This window comes from Melozone crissalis, unplaced genomic scaffold (assembly GCF_028551555.1).
Source record: "Melozone crissalis strain CALT ecotype California unplaced genomic scaffold, PUWL_Pcris_2 ptg000034l_1, whole genome shotgun sequence".
Taxonomy (NCBI): Eukaryota; Metazoa; Chordata; class Aves; order Passeriformes; family Passerellidae; genus Melozone; species Melozone crissalis.
The window spans coordinates 21,012,722-21,038,521 of record NW_026535812.1 but is presented as its reverse complement, the minus strand read 5'-3'; the positions used below and the strand labels follow the sequence as shown (position 1 = coordinate 21,038,521).

General features: G+C 38.8%; 1 protein-coding gene across 1 annotated transcript in view; it reads left to right on the top strand.

Annotated features, from left to right (window-relative positions):
• NLGN1 (neuroligin 1) overlaps positions 1–25,800 on the top strand; it is a 374,660-nt gene that overhangs the window by 128,205 nt on the left and 220,655 nt on the right.

Sequence of the window (25,800 nt, the reverse complement as noted above, 5' to 3'; positions counted from 1 at the left end):
CAGAGCAACCAGTTAAATCTCTCCTGTGACTAGTTTTCCTTGTGGAATGTTGTTGTTCTCCATCAGTGGGAGCCCAGCTGTGGTTCCCTGGAGCTTTACAGCCCCAGGAAAGCTGCCTGGTCTGCCCAAGGGAAGCAGAGCTGGGCTGGGGGAGTGCAGATGCCAGAGTGCCCTGGCTGCTGTGAGAACAGACATTTTCTGCTCCATCTTCCGCTTTGCCTTGCCATGGACTGCCAGCAGGGAAATGGAGTGGAATCCTCTCCTGTTGCGTTTGTTTCTCCCAACCCTTCCTACCTGCTCCTTCATTCATACAGCTGGGCATTCTCATCTTCCACCTCTTGCTCTGCCATCACAAATTCTTTGTTTCTTTCACCTATTGACAGAGATGAATTTATTCCTTCCATTGCCTCTTGCCACTTGGCTAATATTCTACTTTTATTCACCATTTTTCTTTCTTACCTGTGAATTTTTTTCCTTTGGATTTTTGTATCTTTTTCTTTTCTTGCCCTAAGTTGGCACAGCTGCCATCTGACTTTTCTTTTGTGATGTGTCTTTTTTCTCTATTCTCATGTTCTGCAGTGTGTGAAATGCACTGAACTGTGGAGTTGCCAAGAAGCATCAAACAGTGAGGAAGAGATAAAAGTATTGAACTACAAGAGTGTACTTTAAGCTCTGTGTGCTGCCTCAGACAGGACTTGTTCCCTGTTGTGCAGCTCTACTTGTGTTGTATAAGTTTTAGGACTAATTATGACATATGTTGCTCATTCATTTTTGCTTTCTTGGGCATACAATCCAATTCCATCTGGGAGAAATGTTCTTTCTGAACACGCTTTTCACCTGTAGAGAAGCCCCAGAAAGGAAAAGAAAAGCAGTGAACCAGAACAATTTAAAATCCCAGCTTTGCAAGCAAATCCAGTAAAATCCAGTAAAATACATTCTAATTGTCTATGCATTTTAAAACTTGACTTTAGTCAAATGTACATATTACTAATGGTAGGATGGTAAAAAATTTATCTTCAAGGGGTTGTTTTTTGCTCGAGTACCACTTGCATAAATATTTCTAAAGCAAGACTTTAGAGTTTGCACAGGCTTTTCCCATCCCTGTTGGACTTTAATCCTTGCTTTCTAGCCAATTTAGAAAAAGAAACCTACTACAGTCTAAGCATTACCATCACTCTAAAAATTACTTTAAGTTGTATTTGCTGAAAAATTGAGAGGGAGCTTGCAATGAGAATACTTTTTTTTCTAAATTTATGAGAAGAATAATTTTAGAACTACACAAATTGCATAAAAGCAGTTTTATTTGCCTTGTATTGTTTACAAGATGCAAGGGAGGTTTAAAAGAATAAAAGATGCAAGGAAGTTTTAAAGAAATATCATCTAGTGTACAGTAGCAGAAGGCAGGAAATTAAATTTATTGCAGACTTCCTCCTCTTTGTTTCTTTCCAGAGGTAAACATAAAATTTTCTACCTGTGCAAGTGAAGCTTGAAAAGTTTAAAAAAAAAAAAATCCCAACACTTCCCCCTCCCCTCATAATTTTTTTTAAAGAGTGATATATGTACTGAGTAATATAGGCACTTTTAAAAGTAGATATTTTATATGTAATTATTACGAGTACTCAGTTGCAAAGAACAAATGTCCAAAGTCGTAATGTGAGTTGTGAATGTGAAATGAGAAAATGAGTGGGGTTCAAGAAAATGCAGGAAATGCAGCAGTGAGATCTGAAGTATTGGTCAGGCACGGAGTGCTCCTGCCAGCCATGAGGGACCAGTCTGTGCCCTGTACTTGTGTGTTCTGGAGTGGCCTCATCAGTGATGATTTAGATGCTCTGGGCTGTTAAACAATTAGGAGGTGACAAAAGCACACCTGAGCAGGTTATTGCTTCCTGCCAGCTGAGAAACTCTGCCAAACAGAGCACCAGGGAGGAATGCTGAGGCACTTGGAAGAGTCTCTAAGTTTCCTCCTTGATTGGGTAGGGATGGCTGCAGGCTGGTGTCTCGGTGCTCAGGATGTGTCTGTCCCCTTTGGGACCCGCTCTCTCAGCTGCTGCTCCTGCACAGCTCATCCCCTGCAATCTGGTCCCAGCAGACCCACTCCCTTCCCTGTCTGCCGTGCTGTTATCTCAGCGTGTGACTCCTCTGTGCCAGCCACCTCTAGCAAGTCACTTCATTTAAAAATCACTTTTCCCACTTGGGGAAAGAGTGGTGCCTAATTCATAAGCACAGCGCGCAAAGTTGTTGCAAAGCAAAGCTAAATGAGGAGGTTCGTAAGAACTCACTATGCTCCATTTACTTGGCAGAAATGCATCGCATTTATAAGAGAGCCCATAGTTGTAGGAGCTGAATTTGGGCAACTCAGCCCTCTAATTCTATTGGAATAGCAGAGCATTGCTTCTTCATTTAGCAAACACTCAGCTGCTGCTGACCTCCTGGCCATTTCTTTCTCTTTCTTTCCTTCTGGGAGATTTTTTCCTCCTTCCCCTCCAGCCCAGCCCTTACCTGACCTGTGCCCCCAAGGCCAGTTCTGTTCAACATCATTCAAGGTATGGTTTAACATTTCCTGCTGCTGCTGGAAGTGGCAGTGAGTTGGTCATGCTGCCATTTGGAACAGGGCATCTCAGATGTGATTTTGTTTCATTGCTGATTGTGGTCTCCCTTTGCATCTCAGAAGAGTTTTCTGATTAGGTGCAGTTTTAAGAGTGACTCAAGAATGGATTAAAAAAAATATTTTTTTTCCAAGTTTCTCCCATGGTAATTCCCAAGAATATAAAAGCTTTTTAGCTTGCATGCCACCATTCTCTCTGGTTCTTCTTGGTTTCTGTATTTGTAGGATCATCATGGATATAGAAGTATATATACTTCTTCATTTCCAGAAGAAAGTATTATTTTCTATCCTGCACATGTTTTAATAGGTGCTGAGGCCTTGCTGAAATTCTGCAGGGGAAGGATTTGCCTGAACAGATACAGTAACTCCACTGGTCTTTTAGATATGGACTCTTGCAAGAACAACAAAAATCCTTTTAGTTGGTTTAAGTGTCTCAAGAAACAAAGACTTGAACTTGACTTTTGTGTTCTGAAATACAAAAATGCAAATCTGCAAACAGCTTCTCACAAGTTTTTCTTTGGAAGTTGATACCCTGGGTGCATATTTATTCTTTAAACTGCAGTAGCTAGCAACAGAAGCTGTGTAGGTGTTAAGGAAAAGAAAAACAGATTACATTACAAAGCAAGATGCACACTGTTTGAATGCATCAATAATTCCCTTTTTCTTCTCTTTTTGCAGCAGTCCTGAAAAAGATGCAAATACATTCTGCAATTTAGACTTGCACTGTTTATGGCAGATGTACATTAATATAAAACCCTTTTCTTCATGCATACTTGGATGAGCCAGATTTTTTACAGAAATAATTTGGCTAATTAAAATTGAGTGAATGTTTTAATTTCCTTTAAATACAACAACATATTTTCTACCTGTATCAGCTATAGACCTTTCTTGTTTTGAAATATTGGAAAGAAGGCAGAACTGACTGCATCACATGTAAGGAGCTAAAATTTTTCCAGCTCTTTAATATTGCTCCATTTAAAATACCCTGTTCAATCAAAATAATCTCATCTTAAACCTTTGCCCCTGTCTCTCTCTTTTTTTTAATGTGCACCTGGCATGGACATTATTTAGGTTAATGACAACCTTGGCATAGACAGTGATTTAATTTGTAGTGTTTAGTAATGAATGATTGGGCTTTAATAAGGGACAATTACCTGTCAATAGATTTCAGATTGCTATGCAGGTTGGAGACACTTGGCTTGCTTTGTGTTCTTCCTTGGGCTCGAGACATTCAGTCTTGGAAAATGCAAACTTCACCATCTCTGGTTGCTTTTTAAATGAAAACAGATTTACTCTTAAATTTCGCTTTTTCCAAAATTGTTTTGTCTTGCTCCTCTTCATAGTGGATTAAGAGGATACTGAAACATCTATTGATTTCAAGAAATACTGTATCAGATACTCATTTATATTGTGCTAGCATTTGTTTTTTCTTACAAAGTCACTCTCCCTGCCCATCTTTTCCACTTGTTCTGTGTCTTTGGTTGCATCAATATCACCCAACTAACATTTCACAGCTTTCATCAGTCCTGCTGTATTCCCAGCATTACACTTTGTCTTTTTCCTCAACATTTGCTGCTAATGATGATTACCTGAGTCCTGGTCTGTGTGGGAGTTTTCTAACTCTCATTAATGACTTTTCATCTCCGTCGAATCGTGCTGTTGGTGTTCAATAAATATGAGCAAAATAGAATTATACAAGGTCCTTTTTTTTCCTTACTGCTTCAACAGGGATGTAAATTCATTTTAAAGGGTTTGTTCATCTTGCTTGGGTTGAATGCTTGCCTGTTAAACTCAATGGAAGCTTGCCATTTTCTTATGCAGAGCTGTGATTTCCTTTGCTGTTCTCTCCATCACCCCCTTTCTTTTCAAATAAATTACCAGTGTGATTCACCCCAGCATGGTCCCTTGAAACCCTCATTTTCCTCTTTGTCCTCTTTACTTATATTATGCTGTTCTCTTCTTCTCCAAAAGCTGTTGTGAGCTTTCCTGATCTGTGTTTCTGCTCATATCAGAATACCCTTGGCTTTTCTCTGTCTTATTATTAAATTTAACAAGACTTGAGTATCCTTCCACCATGGTCCTTTACATTGTATGTCTTGTGAACAGGGAGATTGTCTAAGAAATGCTTCTCTTAAAGACAAATATCTTCAGCTGAGTATCTCTAAAAGACACTTGGATCATGTGGAATATTGCTTAGGTCTGTGCAGGGTCCTCTGATGAGATTAAGACTTCACACGCAGAGACAAGGTACTTATCTGTACTAACAGTGAAGTTTTGTAGCCTCTCAGTTCAGATTTACACAGTTTTCTTCTGACTCCTGTCTGCATCACTGCTCAGTGAATATTCTCCTGCTAAGATCAAGATGTGCTGCTTGCATTGGGGAGACAGAAGAAGACACACCAAACCAAAATATATTCTGTGACTGGGGAAAAGTAAACAACTAAACAGAAATTCTGCTTCAAGCTGCCATTGCAGCTCAGCATTTCTATTTGGATGAGAGGGAGTTTTGTACCCTGAGCATCTCTTTGAAAGGCTTCAAAAAAACTGCTTCTCATCATTGCTGAAATGCCATGGATGAAAAAGCAAAAAATTGCATCAGTGCAGAATGAAGATGTGTAGCACCTCGGCTGGAAAGTGCTGCACAAACAGGGACTGCTCCTTTTGGGGCTGAGGGTTGGGAGTTTGAAAGGAATATATAGTCCAAGGCACTGTAATTTTCTGGTTTTCTTTAAAAGAACTTTTATGAACTTAATTTCCCTTTTAATACTTTTGCTGTAGATATTAAAAAAAAAGCCTGTTACTAAATTCTTCTCTATGGAACTGTTGCTATCTCCAGGAGCATTTTTGCAAAGAAATCTTATAAGAGAATCTTCACATTTTTCGTTGGGCTATGTAATACACTGAACCCCAGGAGATATTAAATGTGTGTCTGTGGTAGAATGCAGTGTTCCTTGCATAATTTAACCAGCATTATTACTCAGCAGCTGCCTTAAAAGAATAACAATTTCAAAGCTCTTTTGCTTGTTCTGCATTCTGTGATGTGGTGCTTTACTGCATCCTTTGCTGGTTAAATTAAAAACCTTAGGAGTCTTGAACCAGCACTACTGTTGCAGCACAAACTAGACAAGGAGAGATGAAAGCAGGAGTTCTATCTGGGCCTTCAATTCAAGAAGTTACTGAAGAGAAAAATGCATTGTGATATCAGAAATTATTTTTTCCCTTCTAATATTACTTTACCATTCAATGCAGGTTTGTGGAAATGTATTTCTGTAAATCAAACATGATGGGTAAGAACTTAACCGTGGTAGATTTCTGTTAATCGTTCCTATTTTTCAGTTGATCCTTAGTAAATTAACCTTATGACAGCACTCAATGCAGTAGAAAGCCTCCCTGAGAATCTGAAAAGCTATTACCAGGTACCTGATGATCTCTTCTCCACTGTGTGCAACAGAGTATTCAGGGAACAAAAAATATTGGACTTTTCTTCTTTCCTGTCATTTTTGATCCACTTTTAGTGGACATGGCAGAAGTGTGGAGAGATGTGTGTGCTCGAGCTTATGTGCTCAGTTCTGTGTGTGGATTTGATGCATTTATCTGTATTTGAGGCAGGCTAGAGGTATTATGCTGTGAGATGAATAATCTGCTTAAACAGCAAAGCACCGGTAAGCAGCATTGAAAGCAATGAATGTCTTTCTTTGATGGCCATTTCCTATGTGGCCTGAATAATATTGCTAAGAACTGGCAGCCTGGCATTTCAGGCTCAGAGGAAATTTATTCTGGTTTCGTAGGGCGAGTTTGTCAGGTATGATGTGACAACGCTTCTGTAAGGAATTGAATGATTACTTTGTGCTGACAATTTGGCTGGCTATGAAAGGAGATGGTATTGACTCTAGTTTAGGTCAGTATTTTAGGTCTTTGTGGGAGCTGCTGTCTGGGTTTTAATTTTGAAGTTTAATTTACCGCAAGGCATGTTCATTTTAAGGTAGCTTTTACACCAAGGCTTAGAAAAGGAAAAGAAAAAATAAATTAAGGTAGAGTTGACATGATGGACAAACTGTACCAGCAAAATATTGCATTTGTAGAAACCTGAGGGGGGAATCCAGAGGCAGATTAGAAGAATAAGATTAAACGTGGTGGAGTTGCTGAGTGAAGGAGATGGGTCAAGGTTTCTCTGTGCAGAAATAGGTAGAGCTTCATGCAGAATAATTGAGCTTCTTGAGATCAGCTGAAAGTCTGGTCATAAGGCTTGTTTTTCCACTCTGTGTGGAAACTAGGCACTAATTCCATGGGTGTTACACCTGCACAGGTGATAAATGAACAATTATCTACAGAAGGTGCCAGAGTCACACCCAGTCTGGGTGGCCCAGAGCACAGGAGTGAGGCTCCTGTGCTTTGTTCCTTAAAGAACTGGGTGCATTAAAGCCATAAAACATTAACAAACTTAAGGAGTCTTTCCAGTCTGCTGGATAAATATGAGCAATTTTAAAACCTCCCTGTATTTGGCCTGCTAGGTTTTTGTATGATTTCTGGATCTTGGTGAAAGTGTTAAGCACTAAATAGTAGCACTGCTCTGAGGGATGTTAACAGGCTCAAGAGTTTTGTGGAGCTGAATGGCATGCTTTGTTCCTGATTACACTGCTTTGCTAGTCTTTTGCATGACTCAGTTTGCAATTGTGTGCCTTTGAGGGTGTCTGGATGATTTGAACAGTGATGAAGGTGCTATTGTAAGGAATATGTGGGAGTAGTCATCCACAGGAACATTTAAAAATATGTGTATGCACACCATCTGGTGCAATGAGGTGTATTTCAAAGGCAAAATATTTGCTCTTTGGAAGTGTCTCAGAGTTAAGAATACTATTTTTTTTTTTTCTTCAGAAAAGATGGTTTGGCAATTTCTAGAAAGAAATTCTTCATTTGGGGAAGACACCTAACCAGGAGTTGGACATTTTATAGTTCATTTTCTGCACCCTCTCCATATATTCTAAAAAACTCTTTTAAAGTACCTATTCAAGAACTGGAGGGTGCTTGAAGAATAGGATCATTAAAATTTCATACAGACATAATACCATTTAGCTACGGCTTCTTGATGTTTGTTTATACAACCAGGATCTATGTGAGCTCTCACAGAAAATGTTGAATTGATTATCCCTTTTGATGGCCTTTTCAGAGCTTTCCAGCACAGAAGACTCCAATCAGGATTCCCCTGTGCGAAGGCTTTTTGTATTCATGGCTCTACAAAACGTGGTATATTAGGCTATATGACCTTATGATTTTCTTGAATTACTGGTAAAAGTACTCTGAAAATTGTATAGGTCCAAGAACAGATGTTCCAAGACCCATAGTAGCAGCACCTCTAGTGAGCAATGAATATCTCACAATAACTTTCAGAGTTGTCAGCCTAGCATAGTAATGCGCACATTTAGCACATCTAAATGTGCCACTTTAATTCTGTGTAATGCTATTTTTTTATTAGAACATTGTGTGCTTCAACATTAAATGTCTCACAGAGAGATTTTTGTTGTCAACTAAAGCTGAGAGCAATTTTTTTTTTTTTTGGAGTAGAGTTAAAAACATATTTTTACATAAACCAAGGTGAATGGCATGATTTTTTTTCCCCTTCCAATTTCTTTACTCACTTGGCAGCTGGTACCTGTTTTGCTCATGATCAAAGTCAACCCGAGGAGTTGCAGGTACAGATTTCATTTGCTTTGCACTTCGCAATTTTTTGCCCAAAGAGTTTAATTTCTGAGTCTCCTGGAATATCTGCAGTGTGCCAAGATGTATTAGAAAGCAGATAATTCTTGTAGATGATGTGAAACATTTTGCTCATTTTTAAAATCTGCAATTATTAGATGACTGGTTTTCTTTAATTACTGTAGGCATAAAACTCCCTGTAAATGAACTGTATAGCATAACCACATATCTTTTATTTTTCCAGACATAAACAGGAGTGCTTAGTGAATAATAATTTTTATGCATCTTTATTGATATTTTGAAAATCCTAATATAGTAATGGATATATGCATCACTGATAGATTCAATTTCCTTATTATGCCTCACTTTTTGCTACAGATTTGTTTTATTAGAGCTTGCCAGTTATCTTTTAAACTTAATTTTTAATGCAATGCAATCAGGATTTTTTTTTTGTTGTTTTTTTGTTTTAGAGGGATACTTTTTGCAGTGTAGCTTTCCCTTCACCTTTTATTCAGGGTGGCTTTTTAAGTCAGTCAATCTTCTCTTGTAATAATGGAATTTGTTGGGTTTCTTCCTCCTGTAAGAATTAACAAGCCCAATTACCATTTATGTTTATGGTTAGGCCTTGTTGGGCATGAGCTGTGTCTGCACACAGCAAATGTAACCAGGCCGTGATTATTTATACCTTCTTTAGGGATATTTGAGTAATGGCAGCATAGGATAACTCAGATATGTCCTCCACACTGATGGCATCTTGGATAATGCATTTTTTCCTCTCTATCATACATGTTAAATGCTGCTCTTTGATCTGATGCTGGGCGCTGTACCACATGTTAATGATGCTGCTGTCAGGTAGGACTTTAATCCATTCCAGGATGTCTGGTGTGTGAATAATTTGGAGCAGTAAGGCTTTCTCTCCTCAGCCCTAGATGGGCTTGATGTTCTCCCTGATTGGGCATATTTAGAGATTTATACACTGCAGTCATGAATCCTCCCATAAGATTTCGATAATTCTGATTTTTGTCTAATTTCTCCTCAAATTGAAGCTTTCCCTTGTTTTTGGGTGGATATCAGGCTAAGGACAACTGATTACCTTTACATCCCTCGATAATTTGGTACATCGTTCAGTGACTGACTATCAGCACTTCATTTAATCTCTCAATGTCCTTGAGTTTTGGGGAAAAACTAATTCTCTCCCAACTTGTGCAGCTGGTGAGGCATGTGGGGGATTATGTGTCCTCCTGCTGGGAGGGGGATTATCAGCAGATAAAGCATTTCCAGTTGCTCCAGGGTGATGTGAGATTTCTCTATATCCAAACCAACCCCTTCCAGGATACCTGGGGAGACTGGAGGTCTTCTCCCTCCATGGGACCCAAAACGGACCAAAAGTTTTGCAGCTTCACTTGAGGAGGGATGAAATGGAAGCTCAGCCAGTCCAGCTCCTTTCTCTCCTCATATCAGAGCTCCTGCTCCTCTTTCCACAGTGGCTTTTGGTTGCTTCATGACTACAGTTAACTGATGCCAATATCTATTCCAGTTTCTCCTGCTCAAATCGCTGTTCCTGATAGAGTTTATTCCAGTGGAGTGGTTTTGCGTGTCTCCTGCAGGCCCAGGAATGCCAGTGGGAAAATGAATGTGATAAAATTATGTGAAACTTCTACTCTGTATCTAGAATAAAAATGTGTTTTAACTGGGTGCAGGATTTGGCCCAAGATCCATTACCCACGAGGTTGCAATGGCTACTCCAGTCAGTGTCATAAATCTGTTGATTATATTTCTTTGGAAAGAAATTACTGCTTTAGTCAGACATGAATCTCTCATCGGATTTTATTAGCTTTATTTACATTCCTACTTGGATTAAAAAGAGCAGTTAAATAGCATGAATTAGCAGTTTGTCAAATTTAAATTTTCATGGGCCAATAATTTTCAGGACGAGCCGTCTTGTGCTCTGTCTTTCACACTCCCTAGCAAGAAGTTTAATTCTGACTTGTAAACAACAGCAACAGAGGGAAAACCAACAGAGCCCTGTGTGTCAGGGGTGAGCTTTTCCAGGCTGGCTGCAAACCTCTGGAAGCAGGGGTTGGTACAGAGGGGCCCAGCCAGACCCTCATTCCTGCCCACACCACCTCTGGCTGTAGGTGCTGGGCCCTGTGTCTAGCTCAGCAGAGCTCTGAGCTCTGGGATAACACCTGAGACATTGTTTGGGGTTAATCAGGAATGGAGGAATGTATTTTTACTGAAGTGTTAGTGTGAACTGGCTGTAGGTGCTGGGCCCTGTGCAGTTGGCCAGTGATGTTGGTCCCATCAGCCACAAACACTGCTCATGCCTGGACTCTACAGGCTGTGCAAAGTGCCTCAGAGAGAAGGTTTTTAATACTAAAAGTGGTAATACGGGTTACCTGTATATAAAATACCCCAACCTTGCTGTCTGTGGTGCTACCCAGGTGTGACAGTCACTGTGTGCAGGACAGTCTGAGCTGATGGGACAGGAGGTTTCTGTGACTTTGCTCCTTTCTGTGTTTGTCTTTTCTCTTGTGAATTGGCCACAGGGAGATGTTAACCACTGCTTTAAGAGGAGTGTGTCACACTGGTGCATTGGTGTGTGTCTGGCTCAGCAGAGCTCTGAACCCTGGGATAACATCTGAGACTTTGGGGTTAATCAGGAATGCAGGAATGTGGTTTTACTGAAGTGTTAGCCTGAACAAAGTATCCAGGTCAATGCAATTCCGGGATCAGCAGATCCTGTGGGCACTTTTTGCCCCCCACTTTTGTTTACAAACAAAGAACGACTTCTGAGATGGCTTTCAGCCCCCAGGAGAACAAATTAACTGTTCAAACAAATGTGTTTTCCCTTCAGTTGCTAAATTGCAACCTGTCTGGTGGCAGGGAGGATCTCTTTACCCCTGGCAGTGGTAAAGATTTTTAAATGCTGAATGTTAAATCCTTATTAGTTTACCTGAACTCGAGCTACCTGTGCACCTGGGAGCCCTTGGAAGGAAACATTTCACCTGAGCATTATGGCTGCAGGGACATGCTGAGCTCCCAACAGGCCCTAGCCTGTGTTTGACCCCCTCCGTGCCTCACCTCCCACTGCCTGAGGTTTCTGCTGTGGAGAAGTTCCCTGTCCCTGCTTGGCAGCTTTGTTGGAGGCTATTTCTGCCTCTGCCCTGGCAGCACCCCATGGTGTGGGATGGCATCTTCTCAGCGCTGGGGTGAGCCTGAGCATAATGCACGGTGCCTGCAGGGTGCTTCACAGCAATGGAAATACTCTGCAGTCAGAATCCATTGTTGCACTTGGTGCCAGCCTTTGTCTGAGTGCCACCAGTGTTGCACACAGCTATGTAACAAAGACATGGAATTAATGATTATTTTCCATAAAAAAAGAAGGATGACAGTACTTATTTATTTCTTGGATGTGAGTGAAGAGATCTCCCTTTTCTTGTGGCAGTATCCTCAGTGAGGAATGAAGCAGATTTGCTGTGCAGTAAGTTGAAAAACTGGCTTTGGGGAATATTGTGTAAAAACAAATCCTGACTCCTTCAACCTACACACACTAAGAAAGTGTGATTATAAAAGGTGTGGGGCAGCTCCGGAAGCAGATCTGAGCTGGTACTTGAGGCTTTGGAGCAGAGCTGTCTTGGAATATTATCCAGGACCTTTCAACCACAGGCTGTGCTGCTGACCTCCAGCAACCAGAAGCTGGTATTGCACAATTGCATTTATGTTCAGGTTTCTCTGTTCCTGCTTCAGCACTGCCTGTCAAAAAGCCCAGCTCCCATGCTGGGAAAATGACTGGATGGATTTGTCTTAAAGCAGGCACCAAAGCTTTTGTTCATGGGCTGGCTGTCAACAAAATGCTGAGATAAGCTGGTTGACACTGGAGTTTCTGTCCTGCAGATCAATTGCAATAAGGGTGCAGTGGCAGAATGAGAGCTTTGCACTCTCATCTGCCCCATAAATTGCTGTCTTTACATTTTCTGCTTGTCTATTTTACCGTCTTGTAAAATTTGCTGTAATCGCCATCAATTGCTCTTATTGCTTCTGGAATGTGCTGTACAACATCCAGAGTTAGGGGTTTTTAACACTGAGCATTTCTGAGGGGAGCCTGTAACGTGTGCAAGGGTTTGCCCTGGTGAATCCAGTCACAGAAAGGGGGTGCAACTCTCTTAATGAGGCCAAAGTGCCCAAATTGAAGATGAGGACTGCTTAGGGAAGTATAAAACAAAGTAATGCTGTTACTGCTGTTGTCATCTGTGATGCTGCTCAGCCAAAAGATTGCTGTTTTCAATAGCTGGAGGGTTTAGTGTAGATGAGGCTCAAATGGAACTAAATAGGTGTGCATTTAATATCTAGATATTAGCATTGTGTTGTCTGTGTCTTTTATGCGATAGCAATCTCAATAGCTAGTAATCTCAATCTCTTTTTTTTTTTTATGAAACATCCACTTTTTGGGTATTGCTCTCACATCTCAGTCTGTGCAGTTTTGCTACAGGGATGTGCTCGTAAATGTGGACGTCCCATAAATGTGCTCAGGTTATTAATTCCTTGTGTTTTTACTTCTCTGAGTAAAACAGAACAAGGAAGTCTAGCAAAGTGAGAACATTTAGTGCCTATCAGTGATACAGAAAGAGAATATATACACCACCCTAGCTGGGTGACGATATCCCAGTAGCAAAAAGAGAACTACTGCCAGCTACAAGTGAAGAGGCAGAAATTAGAGCAACTACTGAAAAATCACTGAAATTAAGGACCCGCTCGTTTAGCGTGATTGGAGCATGTAAATATTAACTCTAATGATGACAACACGTAAATTGGAGTGCTCAATAAAATTTGAGCACATGAAACTGAAGTGCCACAACCTGCTTTATTGATAATTTTTAGTCATCTGCATTTAATTTGCCACACTATTTACATGTGCTTCCTGTTTGTTTCAGTAGAATTTCCTTAGGGAAACCACCAGTCTTCCAAAATTCACACTTACAGGTACATATAAACAAAAAAAATTCCATCTGCAAGATATTCTCAACTTGGAAGATAATTAGGATTATGAAATTCTTGCATTTAACTTGTTCTATAACAGCTTCTGGCTTTGCAAAATGATGGGAAACAGCAAGATAGTTACAAGGTGAAAGATTTCTGACATAGTCAGCTTTCATTTATTAATCAATAAAGATAGTAAAGAGAGGGAAATACTTCTCAACTAGCCAAAATGTAGTTCATATAAATAGATCCTGAACCTTACAGGGTCTAATCTGCAGTGAATTTATGACTGCAAATGAAAACTGATTGAGGTGCAAGTATCTGGGTTTTTTTAAATGACCAAATAGGATTTGAAGTCTTTCTATGGGCCTTAATTTTTCAGAACTGAGCTTTATACACACAATATTATAATGCTACCTTTTGGTCCCTGACATTCTCCCAAGTGCAAAGGCAATAATTGAGGTGACATTTTCACTGTGAGGATTCAGCAAACAAAGAGCAAAAATATTACAAAAGTGCATCAACAATGAGAATGCTTCTTAGATCATTCAAGCAGCATCTTTAAAGACATTGTGCACTTTGTTTGGGCAGAAGCCTTTGTGTTTCTGTAAGGCTTCTAGATCACAGAAATTGTTATTGAAGAAAATTTTCAATCTTAAAATTGAAAGAGTTAACTTTCCAGGTTATTTCCCTCATTAACATGCCATTCCTTTTATGAATGACAAGCAGATGTGAGTGTGAGATTGTCTGGCATGATTAGAGACTTCTAGGTAATCTTTGTAATACAAGAATCTTTAATCTGCCTTTTAAGATTTAAAAATACCTACGAACAGGAACGTCAGTGGCAAAATTTTGTTTTAGGATTCCAAAAGGACACAAAGGCTGTGTGCCCAGGTCAGGAGGCTGAAGGGCCTGGGTGCTGCATCTTGGCAGGGTTTCCAGCAGTGGCCCTGTTACAGAGCAGCTCATCCTGGCAGATGATGAGGTTTGCTTCTATTAGCTCATGATTTAACAAAAGACAGGGAAAATCATGGGCACCTTCTGTCCTCTTGTCAAAGACCTTGCACAGAAGGGACTCCTTACACTGAAGGAGAGATTTCTTGAGAATTCATAATTAAGTGCCAGACTGGAGTGGGCAGAGCTATACGAATTAAAAATGAAAACTCTGTACAAAAGGAACTAAGAAAGGATTTTTATACATCACTGAAACTTGTTGATAAAATATGAGCACAACCCTACCCTTTTGCAAACATTCACTCATCCTATTAAACGATATTATAATACTTTGTGTACAAAAATATCACTAATGATTGCTTTTTTAATTAATTCAGCATTCCCATATGTAATGGGATGTAATTTTTGCTCATCTTCAAGATGCAAAGTGTTAAAACCTTGCAGCATCGTGACAAACAATGAGAATTACTTGGTTTCTCCCATATCAATATTGCAGCCTTTGAAACTGCTCAGAGGTTTGCTGAAAGGTGTTCTCTTCTGCAGTACTGTTATTGCAAAATAAAACTGCTGTCTCTTAAAAACCTAATGGAAGTATGGGATAAATAAGACAAATCACTGACCTGCTTGATCTTTTAAGAGCTGGGAAGAGCTCTGTGCAATTCAGGATGAGATTGATTGTATTTTTTGCTCTCAAATACTAGGTGAAATATGTTGAAAATAATGTGACACAGGGGACTTTGGGGGTTATCTCCATTTTCCTTCGGGCGATGCTTGAACAAAGGCAGTGGTTGCTAAACTTTGCGTGTCTCTACTATTATAAATAAAACCAAAACCCTCACAAGACTAAAGCCAAAAGCAAAGAACATGTCAAACCCTTCAGATAGTACAAACAAGTCAGAAGCCTTGTGCAATCAGACTTGTAATGCCAGTCCGTGTCTGGGGGTGCAGATGTTGAGCACGCCTGGAGTTTGTTGCCTGCTCAGCGCAGCGCTCTGTCAGCAGTGAGAACACTGAGGCTTGCCTGGAAACCCAGCAAATAAAAGGATGGAGGGAAATAACTATTCTGGAAAGGGAGAAAGCTGAAGGAGAAAGGAAAGGAGCTAAAGGAGGAAGCAAATGGGAAGGTGAGAACTGTGAGAAATGCAAAAGGTAAAGGATGGGAAAGGAAGAATAGAGTGGGGCTGGAAAATATGAGAGGGTGCAGAGAGGTGCTGAGGAGGCAGTTGGAGGGATAAAGACAATAGAAAAGGAAGTCTATGACACATAAAAGGGATTTAATTTTTAAAAAGCTGTGGGAAAAGGAACATTAAAGAGGAATTAAAGAATATAGGATGCATAGAATCTCTCCAGAGTCCAACATGTTTCACATGCTCTTGGAAAAGCTCTAGATTTCATCTGCTTCATCTGTCTTTAAGATATTTTGATATGTCTTAGCAGAAGTTGCTAACTTTTGTGGTGACCATTTCTTCTTCAAGAAGATGTGTTCTGCCTTAGCCTGTGTGGAGGTGCCTCAGAACCCTGGGTTTGCTGCACTCATTTGATGCCCCCATGTCTTAAACCCTGGAGATTTGCAATTTGCACTTGGTGTTGGCATCTGTGACTTGTGATTGGATGGTCTAAGATGAGAGGCATTGAAAGTCTATGAAATTACAGGATCATTCTCCTCTGTGCCAGTGCAGAGTAGCTTCTTGCTATGGGTTTTGTTAGACAAGAACATGAAATATTAATTTAGCTGTATATCCTTCAATAATTTGAAAACTAAACCCACTGTAGTGGGTTCTAGATAACTTATTACCCAGTGGAAAATAAAAAGCTGTGTTTCCTCTTCAACATTTCAGTTTCTAGTGCTGAGACCAGCTGAATGGCCTGAAACTTGCAATTTCCTTTAAAGAGTGTAATAAAACCTGTGATATAGAATATTTATCTTGGGAAAGCTTGCCTGGTTTTCATGGGGTGCAAGAACCTGAAGAATCCTTTCCTTAAAAAGCAAGAAAATTGTTCAGGATATGAGACATATTGGAATACTTAGGCCAGATTTAGAGAAGTCTTTACCAAAATATTCCTTGTTCTCATCAGGGAGGCAGAGTTCAGGGCTGATTACAGAACTGGGATGTGCCCTTTGGCACTACAGGTATTCCGTGGTAATTGGCAGGGCTGGAGGCAATAATTCTGGTTTTGGTGCATTTTGTGAGTGTGTATTTTATGCACTGCTTTGGGAAGGGACATGTTAGCAAGTAATAAGCTCTACTTTAGTACTAGAATGTTGAAAATTGCTTTTGGGTGTCGAAAATTTATTTTTCTCATTTAAGTTTTATGTTGATATAAATATTTAAACTGTATCAGCTAGCAAGAATGGTTTGAATGAAAAGAATAGAAAGTCTTGTCTAACCACGGAAGACAGATGCTTTAATTTTTCCCATTTAAGCCTTTTCCGATAAACCATATTATTTTGTCATGTTGTTATACTTAGTCATTTTAACATCAAGTTCAGTATAGTTTTGGCATGTGAATTTCAGTTAAAATTAAATTTATTTAACATTTCACTGTATTCAATTTCTTCAATAGCTAATTCAATGTATGTTCAAGAACAGTAAGAAATGTATTTATAATGTATTTATTGTATTTGAGGCCGTATTTTTCTTCTTCTTCCATGAGTTGGCTAGGATTAATGTATTATATTTCATCAGATAGCTATCCAGTGTTCATAATACCTACCACAGTAAATTTTACTGTGGTAAATTTACTTATTTTTGTCAATTTACTTATTTTTGTCACATATAGCTGGAAAAATGTTAACATTACAGATCCTTTCATAAGTAAAAACACAATGACCAGAGCTTGCACCAAACTGGGGAGTTTTATCAGATCTCCCATCTCTGTTCTGTCAGTCTTTCTAAAAAAACTGATCTAAAGGTTACTGAGTCAATGAAAAGACTCCTATTGACTGCAGCGGGTTTGGTTCACTCCCTAAATGCCAGTGAATAAATGTGGACTTTGCAAGATGCCTAGAGAATTTAAAAAAAAAAAATCCTGGGAAAGATGAAAATGTGTTACAAAGTCTTTCTCAGAAGCCCAGTCCCATGAGTTCAATCCCCATCTACATCAAAGGAGCTCCAACTCTGCTTCCTCAGTTAACCCTGCGTGGTTTTTCTCATTTCAGCTGGAAAAATGATTGACAGAAACAATCAAGAAGTGTTTGTCATCCACCTTCATTTTGGTTTAGCTGTGAACTAAAAGCAATGGGGGATTTCCACTCATGACCTTCAATTATTGCATCCTGGAATATAAACCCCCAGCCAACAGTCATGGGCCAGAGCTCCAGTGGAAAGAGACAGTTGTGAAATTTGTTTTTCCTTATTCTTGCTTGATATTTTTTTATACGTATATATATATATATATATATATATACACATATCCCTATATATGTGTATATATATTTTTTTTTTTCTTAAACCATAAGCTGTATTTACTAGTACTGACTTTTATGTCTGGCTCTTCATTGATTAATTTGGTTTTTTTTTTGGAAGAACTTGTCCTTGCATTTGTAGGACTCTACTTTGTATAAACTTCTCAAAAAGTGGAGGTTACCAGCAAATTCCAAGTACCTTTCCATTTTAAAGTGCTTTTAGTTTATCTTTCAAGCCTCTTACATTCTAAAAAGTCTTCTGTTCAAGTGTAGCTTCAGAGGCACTTTCTGTGAGCACTGAACTTTTGTGAGAAGTCACTAAGCACTTGCTGAAAGCTCATACTTTGTGTTCCAGGCTATGCTGTTTATGGGGATTACTCTACCAACCTAAAAATATTTCCTTCTAAAAGAGCATTTAGTGCTATGAATAACGTCCCTCACATCTGGCCAATGGTCTCTTGTTGCTTATCTGACAAAGCAGAATTTGGCGTTGCTTTTAGTGGGGCTGTTTATTTTGTTTTTAAAACATAATTTTAATCTTTTGTGTATCTAAAGAGATCTGTGGGTTTAGGGGTTGAGATTTTTGAATGTTATGATGGTCATTAGATCATCTCCAAGTTTCTGTCCTTGCTTTCATTGTTGTCACAGATGAAATTTGGTACCAGTAATATATTTAGGTAGATACTTCATTTTTGCTGTGTATAGGGGGTGGAGGTACATGAAATCACACAGATGTTTTTCATAGAGTACGTCATCATTTTCCCATTTGTAAATGACTCATAAAATCAGAAATACACAATTGCCTTTTAATTTTGTACCTTAGTTGTAAATCTGGTAGTGGACTCCAGCTCCTGTGTAGTGAAGGAGGTGGGTTGGGAATTATTGCCTGGCATTCAGGGAACCAGATTAGCATTAGTGAGGTATAATGCTAAAAACCAGAAATTAGATTTTGTTTCTTTGCCTAGGTAGAGGAAATTTAGACTGACATCTTCCTACGTATTAAAGTATAGGTAACAGCAGAGTGCTATGTTTCTATATATTTTGTAATTTTTATGTATTGTGTTTTTATGAGGTCTAAAAGGTTGGAATTATATACACTGCCACAACCAGGGATGAGTATGCAACTGTGGAAAAAGCTTTTCATATAATGGGTTGAAAAACACTTGTTTTCACCAGTTTTATTTAACTACTGAAAAACTGACCTTTTGAAGAATAAAAAGGCAGTTATATTTGTATTCTATGACAGGTTTTCAAACAAACTTTTGTATAGATAAATGTAAGAATAGGTAAACAGGTAAATCCATTGTGTTTTCCTGCTGTATTGGTTTTTTAAAGTGAGTCTGGGATGTTGTTAGGGCAATTGGTAAATAATGTGGATAAACTTGACACTGTCAGTGCAAGAGCCATAACAATAATAATAATAATTTAGGACCTGCTACTCAGAATTCAATTGGAGAATATTGGATTATTTCCTACCAATAATAGGAAATATTATTCCTGATAATATATTATGAGAAATATTATTCCTAATAATGTATACATATTAGCTGCATTTCATACTCTGCTGCCTATGGAACAGAATTGTATATATGGAATAATATTATCCCATATGGAATAAATTTATCCCATTTATCTCAGATTTTATGGAATATCAAAGCAATCCAGCCCAGCTGCTTCTGTCATTCTGTGGTGGGCAAACACCAACTGATTTAAGGGAGAACACACACAAAAAAATTAATTGAAAGATCAGAACCTCAAAGGGTTAAAAGCAGGAGCAGACTCTATGGCTTTGCTGTGGCATGAGCTATTTATGATCAAAATGACATTTTGTTCTCGTATGAATTCAAATGGTGAGGGGGAAATTTTGCCTTAGATTCACATACAACCTGGCATGCAGTTAGTTGGCTTAGATTCATATGGAAAACACTGGAAGCATCCGTTCACTTACAGATTCTTTTCAAATGTATTTATACTATGTATATACAGCACTTAAGTTCATTGACTCCTGTCAGCACAAACATAATATATAAGAAAATTGCTTCACTAGTATTCAATTATTACAATTATAACCTTATTACATTGAATCAGCTTTTTGCTCACTGCAGTAAATAAATAGCATTCAAGGTTTGTTTATTTTTTTCCTATGGGAGTGGAAGCATTGCCTTGTGTAAGAAGAAAAGAAAGAAGCAGAGAGCAAATAAAATATGCAGGGAAAAGGCCATTGAGAAATTTCAGTGATGTGGTAAAATGAAATGAGGGCTCATTTACTTCTGCATGGCTTTTCAAAGCTTGACTCTGTATTTGAGGATTTGTGACTGCTTTCAATTTACCATAACTTCTCCTGGTACAGTCTTAAGGAAAAAAAATAAGGTGAAATGTATGACTGGTAGAATATTTTAGGAAATGCAGGCTTCTACTCTTAGTTCATTGCTTTATTTCGGTACTCTTTCCTCCTTTACCTTGCAAGTTCATGAAGTGATAAATAGTAACTAAATTACAAGGTTACTTTGGCGATGATAGCCCACGATTTTTGCCTTCTGCTCTTGTAGTAGGGAAAAGAAGATAGGGTTTTATTCAAGGGTCCTTTTTCCTCTGGTCAAACTAACATCTAAATCCATGCTAAGTTAAAGCTGGAAAGAAAAACCTATAGTTCAATTATTGGTATTAAACAGTTGTACCAAATTGCAATTTTTTTTATATTTATGTTCTCCCTTCTTTTTCCAACAAGCCTGCTAGGCCTGTTAGAAAATACTGCCATCTTAAATAGACCTTGCTTTTCTAATATCTGATTGTTAGAATGATACAGTGTTTGTCTTAGGTGAGTATCCAAAAGTGTGGATATCTATCTGAAATATTGATGAAATTCCAATTCTCCCATATGTAGGTGTCATCTGTGGTTCCAGGGATTATACAACAGCTCCCATCAACCTTGGTGATAATGATAACAGATCCAACAGTTTTTGGATCCTGACTCATCTTGGGTTTGGTTCTAATGCTGCATAGCACAGTCTGGAGCAAAAAAAAAAAAAAAAAATAATAAAAGAAGATCCAAATTGCACCTAAATTTAATGTGAAATTATTCATCCTTGATCAAAGCTGAAGGGAAAACTTAAAAGAATCATCATGATATTTTAAAGTAAAATAGCAGTGAGTTACCTCAAATAATATTGCCAAATTAATCCAAGTCAGGTATTTCATACCAAAAAAGGAAAAAAGAAGAAGAGATTCTGTTGAACAATTTATTTCCTTCCCTGATTATTTTCAGGTCTTGATCTATCTGAGCTGAAGTTTAACTTTTTTAACATGAATACTCCAACCAGTTACATCCCAGATGGTTCAAATCTGACCTTTTAGAAGCTGGAGGAATACCTCTCAAGAGAAGAAAAAATAGCCTGGTGATTCCAGATGGTATGTCATGATCACATTACCTGCTGGCTTTGTAGGAAGAGCTGGATTTCTGGCAGGAACACATCACACATGTCACTGTGCAGGCTTGGCTGAGGCAGAGCCTTGGGTTAGATGTTCTGTCAGTCAGGTGGAGAGGTAAAACAAGTGGCTGGCACAGAGAGGCACAGGCACTGGGGAGAAGTGGCTTGTGAATATATATACATACATATATATATATATATATATATGACACATAGAGACTCCCATGTACACACACAGTGCTACTTTTAACAAGTTTGGCTCCTTTCTCCCACAGCTGAAAGTAATCTGAGTATGTTCATGATATGAAACATTTCCACATGGCTTTGTAGAAATAGGATAGAATAGGCCAGTAATGAGCTTATATATTTATCCTATATGAATAAAGGGATGAGTGTCACCATTGATTTGTCATTTTGCCTGGTTTCGGTGAAGGGGTTTGCAGCATCAGGTAACTATTCTGGCTGTACCTGTGGTCCTGGTGGGTGTTTTTCTGGGTGGATTCTGCACAATTTTGGCCATGTCAGATAACAGAGTGGATCCACTGCATGGGGCCAGGGGGAGGCTGCAAAACTCTTGCCTGACCCTGGTAAATCCAGAGTGCAGCTCTGCAGTGGAGCTGCATGGAAAAAGTGGGAGACAGCAAACAGATATAACTTGAAAACTGAAAAGTTCCCACAAGTTTTTGGTATAGCAACATTCCCAAGAAAATACTACCTTTGAATTATGTGCTGAAATCCTAACTCCTGGAATACTTGACTTTGCAGCTTTGCCTGGAGCATGGCTTTGTGTGGTTGTATCAGCAAGCACTCTGAGGCCAAATAGACAACTAATTTTAGGCAGAAGCCTTTGGTGGGTATTAATTTGAAATAGCTAACAATTTTTGGGAAGAAACAATTTATTTTTATCTTTGTGCATTTTCAGTATAAAGGAGTGAAGATGATTTTTCACTTTACTGCAAACAAATGTGGGTACAATTTTGTATCCTGTCAATAGCTCAGCCATGTGTCTGCTCCTTTTGTGGGTTTTAGCAGTGCTGTTCATGTTAATATAAGGGCCACAAGAACAGTCTTTGGCACTTCCTTTTAATAAAATTCTCATGTTGAGTAACATTTATTGTAAAAGTCTCAGTGCCCATTATCATTATAACAAGCCACAAGAATCAATGCTAGTGATTAATGAAATATTGCATGTTAATGAGCCATGCTCCTGTATCATGTAGAAGGTTGTATCCTTGACACATATTTAAATAAATAACATTAAGAAGAAAGAAGCCTTCAAATAAGTAAATGGTTTTAACTTAAGTCCATAAAATCAATGAAAATGGAAGCTAAAGCTCTTGCTTATCTATTAATTCTGCACTATGCCTTCTCCAGGTCAGTGTTACAGCACACATGGGACAAAATACCCTTGAATGATTTTGTACAAGATTACTGCAATAGCCAGACATAGGGAGATAAGGTACAGATAGACTGATAGGCTTAACTCTGAAATGGCCTGGTTTCATGGTTTTATTTCAAACCCCTCTCAACAAGCAGTTCCTGTGTTGTTGAATCACTGCTATAGAAACCTTTGCTTATTTGGCCATTTAATTTATAAAGAAGGCAACCTTTAAGCTGACAAGCAGCTTTAGAGCCTTTCTGGTCCCAGTGCCAGGGGGAAAATATGGGCCAAAGTGTGACCCATGGTGTAAATGGGATGTGTCTTAATGATGATAGTAAAAATCAGCAAGTGTTTCCTAAAAAATTCTTTTTAACAGAGGCATAAGTTTTCCTTACAAAAACACTCGTTTTTAGTTTGCTTCTATCTGTACTTGTGGCTCTTCATGTATCTTCACTTCAAAACAATTTTCCAAGGGATAACAGAAACTGCAATACTGACCTGTGTTGCACCCCATATAATATTTGGGGCCATACAGTTTTTAAATTTCATTTTTCTGTGCTTTCCTTCTGCTGATAATATTCCTCTGCTAATAATGCCTCTCCTTTATCTTTACATCTTTTCCACCTATAAGAACACCAAGCCACAGAAGTGAATTTCACTTTATTGTTATATTTATTGTTATTATTTATTACTGTAAACTTCTGTGGTGTAGACCCAAGCTGAAGTCCTCTGTGGAAACAGCCCTGTCTCCCATAATCATCAGTGTCATCTTTGAGGATGGCAGCTTCAGAGCTTCTGGGGAACACTGCTCTTGTGAGATGTTAGTGTGGTGAAGGGGAGAGCTCCCAGCGGTGTTTTAAATCATTTCCTTGGAGACTTTTGAAGTGCAGCAGCAAGACCTTGAATTTGACTGAATATTCTGTGGGGAATTGGTGTAGAGAAGGAAAGAAAGAGAGCTGTTATGTTGTAAACTGTTGATATGACTGAGGAATTAAATGGCTACATTTTAAACACATGGAAACCTTTCATTTGTATATATGTATAAAAATATATTAAAAAAGAAGTCATGGCTTAGCCAAGGGATGACAGGCATCACGGAGTTGATGTTTATTTTTTATGTTGGACCATGCCCACCATGGTATATTTACTTTCACTGCAAAGATAATAATTTTGGAATGGAACTTACTATGGAATGGAGCTTTCACTGGTGGTTGCTCTCAGAGAGCTCTTGGTATGGCAGCTTTTTGGTGTATATAAGATGCTGGGCTTTTACTTCTTGTCATCTTGACAGGTTTTTAGCTTTTTGGTGCTATTAGAGCTCATAATTCAATATTGGTTTAGATTCCTTTCCCTCCCTCCCCCTGCTAATTGTGATTTCTAGTTAGTTTATTGTGGGGTTAACACTCACTGCCTCTGATCTTTATGTGAAAAGTATTCTAGAAGGAACTGTGACTTTGTAGATAGAGTTATATATTTCTCATTTATTTTGTAGAAAATCCATGCTATCGAACCAATAGTAAGGCTCTTGTAATAAAGAGCAAATTGAATAAAAATGAGTGTGACAGGTAATTTAATACAAGCAAAAAAGACAAAACCATTTCTTTAGTAAAATCTGTGTCACGAACCTGAATCTCCAGCCACAGTAATTGCAAGTGAAGTATTTCTATTCTGGACAACCAGCTGATGGAATGGGTACAAAAGTTGCATTGTTTCTCTGATAGTCTCAAATATCTGCCTTGGACACATCTCTGTGCCATTGCGAAGTGTTACATGGCATCACATTGTGATTTTAGCAGTTGAAAAGGGAGCTTTGAGGTCTCTAATCTCACCAGCCAGCTGGCATTTAGACACTCTTTGTTTCAGCAGGGAAACAGCATCCATTTGTTTCCCCTGCAAATCTGATCTACCTTGGAAGAAGAGTCTTTTGAACAGGAGATGGTTTCAGTGATCGACCTTTAAACAAATTTCTGCTCTGGCAGCTGCATTGAGAAGCCACCCATGGACGAGTTCTTCTTCTCTGTCCTGGTGCTGGCAGCACTTGTTTGGGTCCACAGGATGTCAGGTGTCACCTCCACAGCCCATGGAGACCCTCTGGGCTGGGATGATTCATTCTGCATTGTCAGAGAAGCACAGGGAAATTTGTGTTTTGGGGACCGTGGAGAAATGCTGAGTAGCTGTGGAGGATTATTTTCAACCTGAGAGGTTTAGCATGTCTCAGTGCACATCACATGGATTACTGCTCTACTGCAAACAGCACTGTGGTGTTGGACTGGCCCTAAAAGGATCAACAGCAATGCTGTCATTATCCCACACCTGAGTGAGGACTTTTGCTGTCTGGATGGGAAATTGGTAACAGGGAACAACCAGGCAAGATCCTTCCTTAACACAGCAGTGAGGAAAAATCCCTTAATCATGATGGACTGCATAAATATAGAGCCAGGTTTGATTTTTGCTGGTTTGGGAGCAGCTACATTGTAATTGACTTTTATAAGCTTTATAGAGTGACAGGGGAATAAATAAGAGGAGTAGGAATTTACAGTTACACCGTTTTATTTTTTTAGGGCAACCAATATTAGTGATCCATTAACATTTTGTGTTCTATGAGAGCTTCAGCTTTCCCTTTCTGAAAAAGATATTAAAAATCCATTGTAACCATGCTATGAAATCACCAGGAGTCACAAGAAAATACAAGTAGGTTTGATGGGGTTAAAAGAATAAACATTTATTCCTTAAAATCGATATACTTTACAGTGACATATAAAAGCACTCGTAAGATGCAAGGCGTAGATATAACTTTCCTAGAACCTTGGAAAGGACTTTGAAAATCAGCTTAAAGGATAAGATTAAAAAGAAAGAAAAGGAAATGACCATACAACTTTGGGATCCCCACAGGGAACTTTTGTTTGAAGATGATTTACCAACTATAATGATGAATTGAAAGTTAATCGTCAATTGCCAGGATAAAGTGTTCTGAACCGTAATGATAAAGACCTGGATTTAATTCCCAATATCTTGATTCCTTTCCTTATCTGTCTGTGCTTACCCTTTCAGGGAACTGAGCAAACAATACTCTCATGTGCTCTGGCAAGGGTAGTGTAACACTGCTTAGGATGGGACTTCAAAAGAGGCCGCAGCACACAGAGATTAACCACTGAGATTTCCCTAAGGGGGCAGGAAATTGCAAAATACAGAACCAGAATCACAAGTGTGGTGAGATTTGGATTGAAGTGGGACTGAGGCATGGAAATATAGGTGAAAGAATATTCTGTTGACATAGTAAAATGTAATTGAAAGCAAATAGAGAAGGATTAAAATGCTTTAAAATTTAAAATGGTTGTAAAGACACTGACAG